Consider the following 9,389-nt stretch of genomic DNA (forward strand, 5'->3'; position numbering starts at 1 on the left):
AGCTTTTAGAGAAGTCATCATACAAAGTGTTACTGAATGTTTTGCTATGTTTCTCTCTGTTTACCATCAGGAATAATATTGCCTTTTTTTAATTATTATTATTTTATTTATTTTACCTGAGATCTGCTAGCAACAGAGGAGGAATAAAAAATTCACAGGTACATTAAATTAATCTTGATTTTTCCTAGGCATGCTTTGTTACATATGTGTCTCTTGCCATGCTACAGTATTTCTATTTCAGTTTTTCATTTTACTTTTAAAATTGCAGATCATTAACAGCATCCATATTTTCTTTCAGAGCTTTTCCTTAGCCCATCAAAGTTATACAAAGGCAACTGCACTGGAATAATGAGTACTGGAGTCTTATTGACCTGCAGGAGTGGGATGGTATTTTAACAGGGGCTGGGCAACCTGCCAGTCAAGTGCAGTTAGCCGTGTAGGCATTTGGGATCTACTGGTTACAGAGATGAGGAATGATCTTTGTGGAAGGAGAACTGAGCCATTTAATTTGGGAAAGAGGCAGCCCACTTGCTACATCAAAACATGGGCACCGTGTTGGGAACAGTTTTGAATTAAAAGAGTCACAGAATAGTTTAGATTGTTGAGGCAGTAATTTCTCTTGTGCAGTCAAGCTTTGAATCCTTCCAGGGCTGGAGATTCCACAACTAGGGCAATCCATTCCAGTGCTTAACTATCTTAATGGGAAAAGCAATTTCTTTTTGGCTAGGCAAAATTTCCTCTTGCAACTTGTGACTGTTACCTGTTGTTGTTCTGCTATACGCCTCTGGGAAGAATGACTCCATGTTGCCTACACCCAACCAAATGTCTCTCAGCATGACCAGAACATTAAAAATTATGGGGAAAGAAACTTGATTCCATCCATCTGTGCTTTACTTCTTTGACTGAAATACCATCCTTCTGATTCCTGTTCCTACTGGGAGCTAACTCTGCCACCTCATCTACAAGACATAAGTGGTGAGAAAGACAAAGGAATCATTGAAGAGAACACAAATATACAAATTAAGGATTATTCTGCAATAGTAGCACCATCACTTTTCCTGCCAGCTTGTGCATCTTCTCTGTATATACTTCATACCAGGCAATGCATTTGTCTCTAGAAAGCAGCAGCTGTCAGTGGGAAAACAGAAAAACAAGAGCAAAAATCTAAACAAAACTTATCCCTGTTTTTTCTCTGTGGTTTACCAATGGAAATAATATTGCCTTATTTTATTTAATGAACAGTAATTTAGAAAAATTACATGTAAGCTCACAACTGCTCCTCTTCTCTTAGCAATTTCTCTGTAGTAACATTTTCTGGTAACAAGGTTACAGGATCCACATTAGTGTCAGAGCACTTTATGAAAGCAATGGTTTCCATTTAAAAGATCCATAGTTGTTATTAATTTTCTAAGGCCCCAAACTTTATTAAATATTGGGAAACAAGTCTGTTATAGATCAACTTTATAATTTATGACGCTTTGAATCTTTGTTTTGATAGTATTGATATATATGCATAAGTAAGTTGACATTTTACTTTCAAGTCTCCCACATTTTCACAAAGTTACCACACAAAAAATTGCACACACTTTCTTAATGCCTCAGATCTACATCAGATATATGAAGAAATTTGGGTGCAGTCACCGACTTGTCTATTTTTTATCATTGCCTTAGCAGCATACACCAAACTGTTGTCATTATATCACTCGCATCACTCCAGGAAGGCTCTCTGATGGTCCTGTGGCATATACAAGTTTGCTTTCTGGAAGGCGTTCATCTTAAATTCAAGTCAGTGATAAAAGAAAGCTGAAAATTCTGATGTGCCACAAAAAAGGACTGTGGAAGATCTGGTGAACTCCAGCCTGTGCCAGTGCAGAGGGGCACTGTTATCCTCATCAAGGGAATGGAACAAGTCCTGATCCTGCAGCTTAGATACGTATTTATTTACATAAATGCTCAGGTTTCCACCAACAGAAATGACGCATGTGATCAAAAATATGCACAATTAGGTCTTAAGATTAGCTCTGAGGCCTCTGTAAATTTCTCAGAAATAAGGCTAGTTCAGTTAAGATTCTGTTGTTCATTTTTTTTTCATCTGAGGGATGAAAAACATTGAAAGTTACCCTTCTATGAAAGTGTAAAGTGGCACCCTGTGAAGATTTCCAAGCAGTAAAAGGCATGATAATGCTCTAATCATGTGCTATTGATCTGACCATGTGAGAACACTCTTAAAGTATAGATGATCTTAATAAAGCCAATTAGTCTAACACCCAAGAGACTTCCTTTTAACACACAGTGATATAGCGTTATGTTACAAAATCTCTGACACTGTACATCCTGAGGCAGTAAATGGCAGTGAACTTTTTTTTTAAAAAAAAGATATGTTGCTTACAGACAAATAAGAATTATTTCTGCACAACAGAGAAGGGCATGTACACACACACACACGATATTATCATTCTACTATTAATGTAATACCCTAGGCTTTGTGAACAGCCTAAGCTTACTCAAGTGTGCTAAGCTACATTTGGAAAACATAATATTCCTGTTCTTTTTTACAGTCTCCTAAGAGAGAGATTGTAAAATCTCTGGATCATCAACTCGTGCTGTGTCAGATGCTGGCTCTGTCGTGTGGGTCACTTAGATGCCAGGTAAGTATAAAGGCTTTCACCTGCCTGTACTGAGGAAATCTGCATGTGAGATGAAAAAGAAGCCAGCAGGTCGAGGGAGCGGATTCTGCCCCTCTGCCCCGCTCTGGTGAGACCCCACCTGCAGTGCTGCACCCAGCTCTGGGGTCCTCAGCACAGGAAAGACATGGACCTGTTGGGGTGGGCCCGGAGGAGGGCCATGAAAATGCTCAGGGGGCTGGAGCACCTCTCCTGTGAGGACAGGCTGAGAGAGCTGGGGCTGTTCAGCCTGGAGAAGAGAAGGCTCCAGGGAGACCTTGCTGTGGCCTTTCAACACTGAAAGGGGGCTTGTAAGAAAGACGGGGACAGACTTGCTATCAGGGCCTGTTGCGATAGGACAAGGGGTAATGGTTTTAGGCTGAAAGAGGGTAGATTCAGACTAGATACAAGGAAGAAATATTTTACAATGAAGGGTGGTGAAACGCTGGGACTGGTTTGCCAGAGAGATGCTAGATGGCCCATCCCTGGAAACATGCAAGGTCAGATTGGACAGGGCTCTGAGTAAACTAGTTGAAGATGTCCCGGCTTATTGCAGGGGGGGGTTGGACTAGATGGTCCCTTCCAACCCAAACTATTCTATGATTCTATGAAAGTCAGCCTATTTAACATGTACTATCAACAACTGGAAAGCAGCAATACTTCTATCTCTTTTCTCTCGTTATTATAAAAAAATTGGATCCTCATCCAGATTTACCACATAGGGTAGATATCAAAGATTTGTGTAATACCGTTTAGTGTTTAGAAAATATTTAATCATCACTATAGAGTACAATGTGCATTATTCCCATTTTTCATGCCAACATGATTTGTATGGCAGCCAATGTATGCTAATTAGAGAATTTCCCTATTATTTTTTTGTCAGTGTGCTACCCTAACATGACTTGAAATTTACAGCTTAATGGTTTAAATGTATTAAAATTGCTTCTAGTACCCATTGTATACCAGGGAGTAATTTGCTATTAACAGCAAGTGTTTACAACACTCTTTAGATGCACATATTCTAATTAAAGTGAACATCCAACATGTTGGCCAAGGATGTGTCATACTTCACAACAGCTCTACAGGGAAGGAGGTATGAGTTATGTATTCTTCTAAAGCAACGGCCAACAAGAATAAATTGTTTTCTTTTGTGTGAAATATAGTTTGTGCTGCTTATTGCATGCCTAAGTGAACATGAAAGTATGAAGACTGGGCGGACATACTGCATGGCACAAGGATGGCAGCTGTAACGGAGGGCTGGAGGGAGGGCTATTTGAAAACTTGGCTGATTAGGTTTTGTTGCTAAGCACAAAGCCTACTCTATGTGCGTTTTTATCGCTCAGGAACAAGGTACCAGCATATGCCACCCTAGTTACCATGGTTTCCATTCAGCCACAGTGCCCTCTCAGAAAAGAAACAACTTTAGTTTTATATTCATTACATATATTCCTTAGGCATCTTAAAACCAGAACGTCAACTGAATTATCTACAGACAGATCATCATGATTTGGTTCTTGAACACAATACATACTTTCCCAGACCTGAAAACTCTCCTCTCACCTAAGTGGTTTGAAAATAAACACCCTCACAGAGATGCCTTTTGCCAAAGAGCGCTGAACCTTTTGAACATCACAGGTTATGACGCACCCTGACAGCAAACGGATTGTGCAATTCCAGCTTGGCACCAGATGGTACCACGGTGTCACTAGTGGGCTGTGATGAACTGAGAGCCTGGAAGAGGCTGCTGGGAACCTCCAGGAGCCACCACCGGCATCCTGCCCTGCTACCAGGAGGCCATGCTTCGATACTGTGATGGTCGAGGTTAAGAAAAAATATCCTCAGTGTAAGGGCAGTCCCCCCTCAAAAGGAGCAGTCACTACTTGTATTCCCATAAGAGAAGAATGAAGGCATTTGAACAATGTTTATTCTGAAGGTATCAGCCTAGATTAGCAGCTTTTGGTCTCTGCTCCTTTTAATAGCTCCTGAAAGCACAATGCACAGCGGCCCATTCTCTAGCAAGGCCCCTTGCAGTCTCTAGCTATATTTAAATCACACAACATCCAGTGTGATACTTTTCCTAGGCAAACCTACAGTAATTTAGTTTGGGCAATACAGAATACATGCAAAGAAGCAAAATATGAAAGAGATTAATGCTACCAGAACAATAGCTATTGTTGTCATTTTTTCCTGGATTTTCACCTTTTCCGTGCAACCATGGTATTCTCAGCATACAATGAACAAAGACAGCAAAAGTTGGTCTTTAGGTAGAAAATTGCATGTGAAATGTGAAATATGCTAAGACAGATGGGACAATCTCTGTTGAAACAACCAAGAGTGAAATAATTAGTAGTGCAAAAGCTAATTTCAGTAGGTTTCAGAGTTAGATCACAATCACAGAACAAACCTCTTCGTGATTTTCTGACCCATCATAATTCCTGACTTCCTACATGTCCTAAAATACTTGTGAAATGAGGCTCCAGTTACACTTGTCACTAGAAAATTGCAAGGCAAGACAGTCCCTACCCTAATCCTCCTTTCTCCCACCTCTATAGCTGATTAGAGCTGTGGTAAATCTGTAGTAAATAACCATTGGAAAATGCTGACAAGTTAATTGGGCTCATAACTGTGAAGGCAATGAGACATTTCTGCAACTGTTTAGATCAGCTTTGTCAGAAGTAAGTCAGTAACAAAGACGACACATTTAATTCTACAACGAACACATGGAGAATAAATCAACTTTCAGGCTTGAATTACAGTGCAGGAGGGATAATTACCATAGCAAACATGTACTTAGAAACAAAAACCTTTTGTACTGCACAAACACCTGGGACAGAATTACACTGAAAATTAATGTTGAGTATCCAAAACATATGAAACAGGAATATTGACTAAAATATTTTGAGCTATAAGAATTTACATTCTCAGGGGGGACGGAGAAGAGAAGTTTTGAACAGACTTCCAAAACATATTGAGGTGATGATGGTGGTTCACCAGGCATCCATTTGTTTCCCAAAGCCAACGAACAATTGCAGAACTGCTTGCATCTATTTGTTCCACAGTCTCCATATGCCTGGTAGGTGGATTGCATGCATGTGCAGTCTGGAAGGCCTGCTTCAGTTAGAAATGTATGTACATCAGAGACACTATAAGTAGAAGTCATATCAAACACCTAAGGTGAGCTTTGAGATCTAGATTGATAGAACTGAGCTCTTTTACATAACTCCCCTGCACCAAATTTTGCCAATTGTGTGCTCGGTTAAGTATAAACTGGCAATTTGTTCTTGCTACATACATTCTCTGATATTATAAACCTGTGCCTGATTTAAAACCTAGCAACAGCATATAGTGTGCTACTTAAAATGTGTATGACATTTCAAGTCTATTTAGGTACAATAAACTCATCAGGTGATGTGATGAATTACTGAGTTTTACAGAATTTTACCTGTTACAAAAGTTTGGTTTCTTAGTTTAGCATGCCACAGAACATTCCCAAAGAGCACTTTGGAATAAAGGACATACATTTGAATAAAAATAATATCTCAAGTTTGGAGTCATCTGATTTGAATGAGTTTGTTGGAGCTTTCTTGGAACGCAGAGTGAGGCTATTACACAAGCCAAGTTATTTCTCATCTACAACAAAAGGCTACAAAGACATAGGAATTACAATATTATCAGTTCCAAGCACAGAAAAATCTTGTGTCCCACTTGCCAAAAATTGTATTACTGCCCTCAAGCATCAGGGAGTTTAAAAAGAAATATGGGGTTCATAGTGTTTATCTGATTTACAATTATTGAAACTTTGCTGCAGACTTTTAATCTTTTCTCTACAACCATAAGGCTTAGAAACTTCCATTAAAAAAAGACAGAAATAAAGCTTTTCATCCACTATCAAGACTGAAGGATTTAAAACTTCTTGAGAGAAAAAAAGGTAACATATTTATTCTCTCTGATTAAAAAAAAAAGTGACTTAATGTAAAATCTATGATATTTTAATCAGATATTGAGGACTGATTTGGAGAAAGGTTATCCAGCATATAGTTAGGCATTTGTTTCTTACCATTTTCTCAAGAGGAAAACAGACAGCAGCTGATATATTCTGCCTATAGATGGAATTACACCCCAGATATCCAGAAACCACACTGCTGATCCAGCATACAGTGTATTACTGTTGACAGAGAATAATTACAATTTTTCTACTTGAGATTGCTTTTTAGAGGTGCATGAAATAATCCCATATATCATCTGTACAGCACTTTGGATTACCACTAAATAAAAATATTATACACATCTACAGTGTTTTGTTTGTTAGGAAAAGCCCTCAACAGAACAGCAAAGGAGGTTTTGTTCAAACTAATTGATCTTTGTTTCCTCTGAATTGTTCCAGAGCAAATTATGTCTTTCAGTGGTTTATGGTTATTCTGAGTTCCTCCTTTATCCTTATTTTCATACTTTATATAATCTTAGACGTGATCACTATGATGATCTAATGTGATCTAAAATGAAGTGAGGTAATGCTTCCTCAATTTCCTATTTCTTTGAAATGGAAAAGAAGCTTTAGGGAAAAAAATAACAAACCCAATATTGATCAAACAACTTCAAGCGAGAGATAATCCTGCACAATCCTTAAAAAATTACCACAGTGATTTACTACCTTCATGGTTTAAGACTGAGCTCTACTTGTAGACTGTGGTAAACTTTCAACTGTTCATTGCCTCTTCTTTAACCAATGTTTATGGTACTGAAAACCAGCTGTATTCCCCACGAAGACACCTACAGACTGTGATTTAGTAATACGACGTCATCATCTCTCTAATGCATATACAAAGAAATGCACACAATATTAGCCTAGCAACTGTTGAAGAAGGGTAGGAAATACCTCTAGAACTACAAATGTCAGGAAAATGACAGGCCCACTCAAAACATCAACTATTCCAAAACAGATGCTCACAGCAGCTCTAACACAAATCCTCCCCTCTTTGTTCTGTTGAGGAAAAACACCCCTGGAGGCTGTAGAAGTCGTTTTGTTTTCGAACCCTGCAGACTGTTCTGAGACCTGCTGTATCTCTTAAGTACGCTGATGTTATCATGTCAAGCTGTGACTGAAACATTTTCTATTAAGGCTGGAGCTAACACTATGATACGATGGATCTTTTCAATTTCTAGCTTCTGTATGTGTCCCTGTAGGCTGGAACTTTGCAATGAGAGCATGAAAATGGCAAACAGGCTTTGAGGAACGTGTAGCTACTGTGGATTGTCAGTCCTGCAAGCCAGTCCTGTTAATGTATAATTAAATCATGGAAGTAATTGCTGTGAAATGCTATGGAGGTCAAAAGTATAAGTAGATTTAAAAAGAAGTAAAAAAATCCCAATGCAACACTGAAGTGAAAATCTGTGTGTAGCTGTTTAACACAGCGGTCGGGGCGTACACCTTTTAAGACAAAGAAGGGATTTAGGAAGTCCGTAAGCCACTGACTGCTGGAAACCAGACATAATCATTTGGTAGATGGCCTGTTTCTTGTGCTGTTCCTGTAAGCATCTACTGGTCATCCTTAAGAAGAATACACTGGGCAAAAAGCGCCAGCATGAGTGCCATGCTACAGCTGTGCGGTATCTTTGTGGTTGACTCGCCAGAAAGAGACATTCATTGGTCAAGGTGTCAAACAACTTTTCACCATCACTTCAGCACTCACAAGGACCAGCAGTGTGGTACAGAGGCATCCAAACAGGCCAAGAAGAAATGAGCTTCAGCAGTTTTTGAGTTAGACCCACAAGTCCATGTTGTCCATTGATTTTTCCTGCCATATATCAGGAATTTCTCAGTGCGCCACAGGAAAACATCTGGGAATGCATAAATCTGGAAGCAAAGTGTTTTCGCTGTCCGGAAATGTTGCAAGCTTTGTATTCCAAAGGTCCTCACTGCACAGAGACTATCATTCAGATTGCAGCAGAAATAACTGGTTGCATAGATACAGCTACTGAGCTGTGTCAGATAGTTACCACAGAAATTGCAGAAGCTGTTGCTGTCCTTTCTTTCAGAGGTCACTTGCCTCTGGAGCTCAGTTGTGGAACGGCCTCTGTGGGCACTCCTAATCTACTTCTGCACAGTCAGATGCCGTCGTTTAACCTATTCCTTAATGTATTTTGAGCTAATCTTGGCTGACCTTTTGCTGAAGCAAATAAGAAACACTTGCAGAAGTCTTTCTGCTGGCTCAGCTCTGATGACTGTGCCCTCCAGCAGAAAAGCAGTCAGGTCTAAAACTTCCACAGATGCTTTCGTGAAAGTTATTTAACACAGCTCCACAGCTCAGTAAGAGCTCACTCCCTCACAGGCAAGGTGTAGCAGAGCAGAACGTGGATTTTCTCCTTTAAATCCTAAGACAGAGCTGTAGCTACATCCCTACATAAAGAATAGGATGCTAACACTGTAGAACCTAGGTTTTTTTGGCTGTTCTGCACAAGAAAGACAGACTCCAGGCTGTGTTACAGCCTTCTGATTAAATTGGCAGAGCTGGAAATCACAGATGTCATCTTTGTACTGAAAAGAGTTCATCCCACCGTGAATTTTGCTGAAAAGCTGTTCCAGAACCCAATTCTTCTGATGACTAGAAATGATCTAAATTTCAACCCTAAATTTATTCATAGCCCTTCTCCCTCCTTGCTGATTGCCATCTCACTGCCTGTGTATTTATAAGCATCAATCATAATATTAGAAAGGACTTTATACAG

This window comes from Falco cherrug, chromosome 6 (genome assembly GCF_023634085.1).
Source record: "Falco cherrug isolate bFalChe1 chromosome 6, bFalChe1.pri, whole genome shotgun sequence".
Lineage (NCBI taxonomy): Eukaryota > Metazoa > Chordata > Aves > Falconiformes > Falconidae > Falco > Falco cherrug.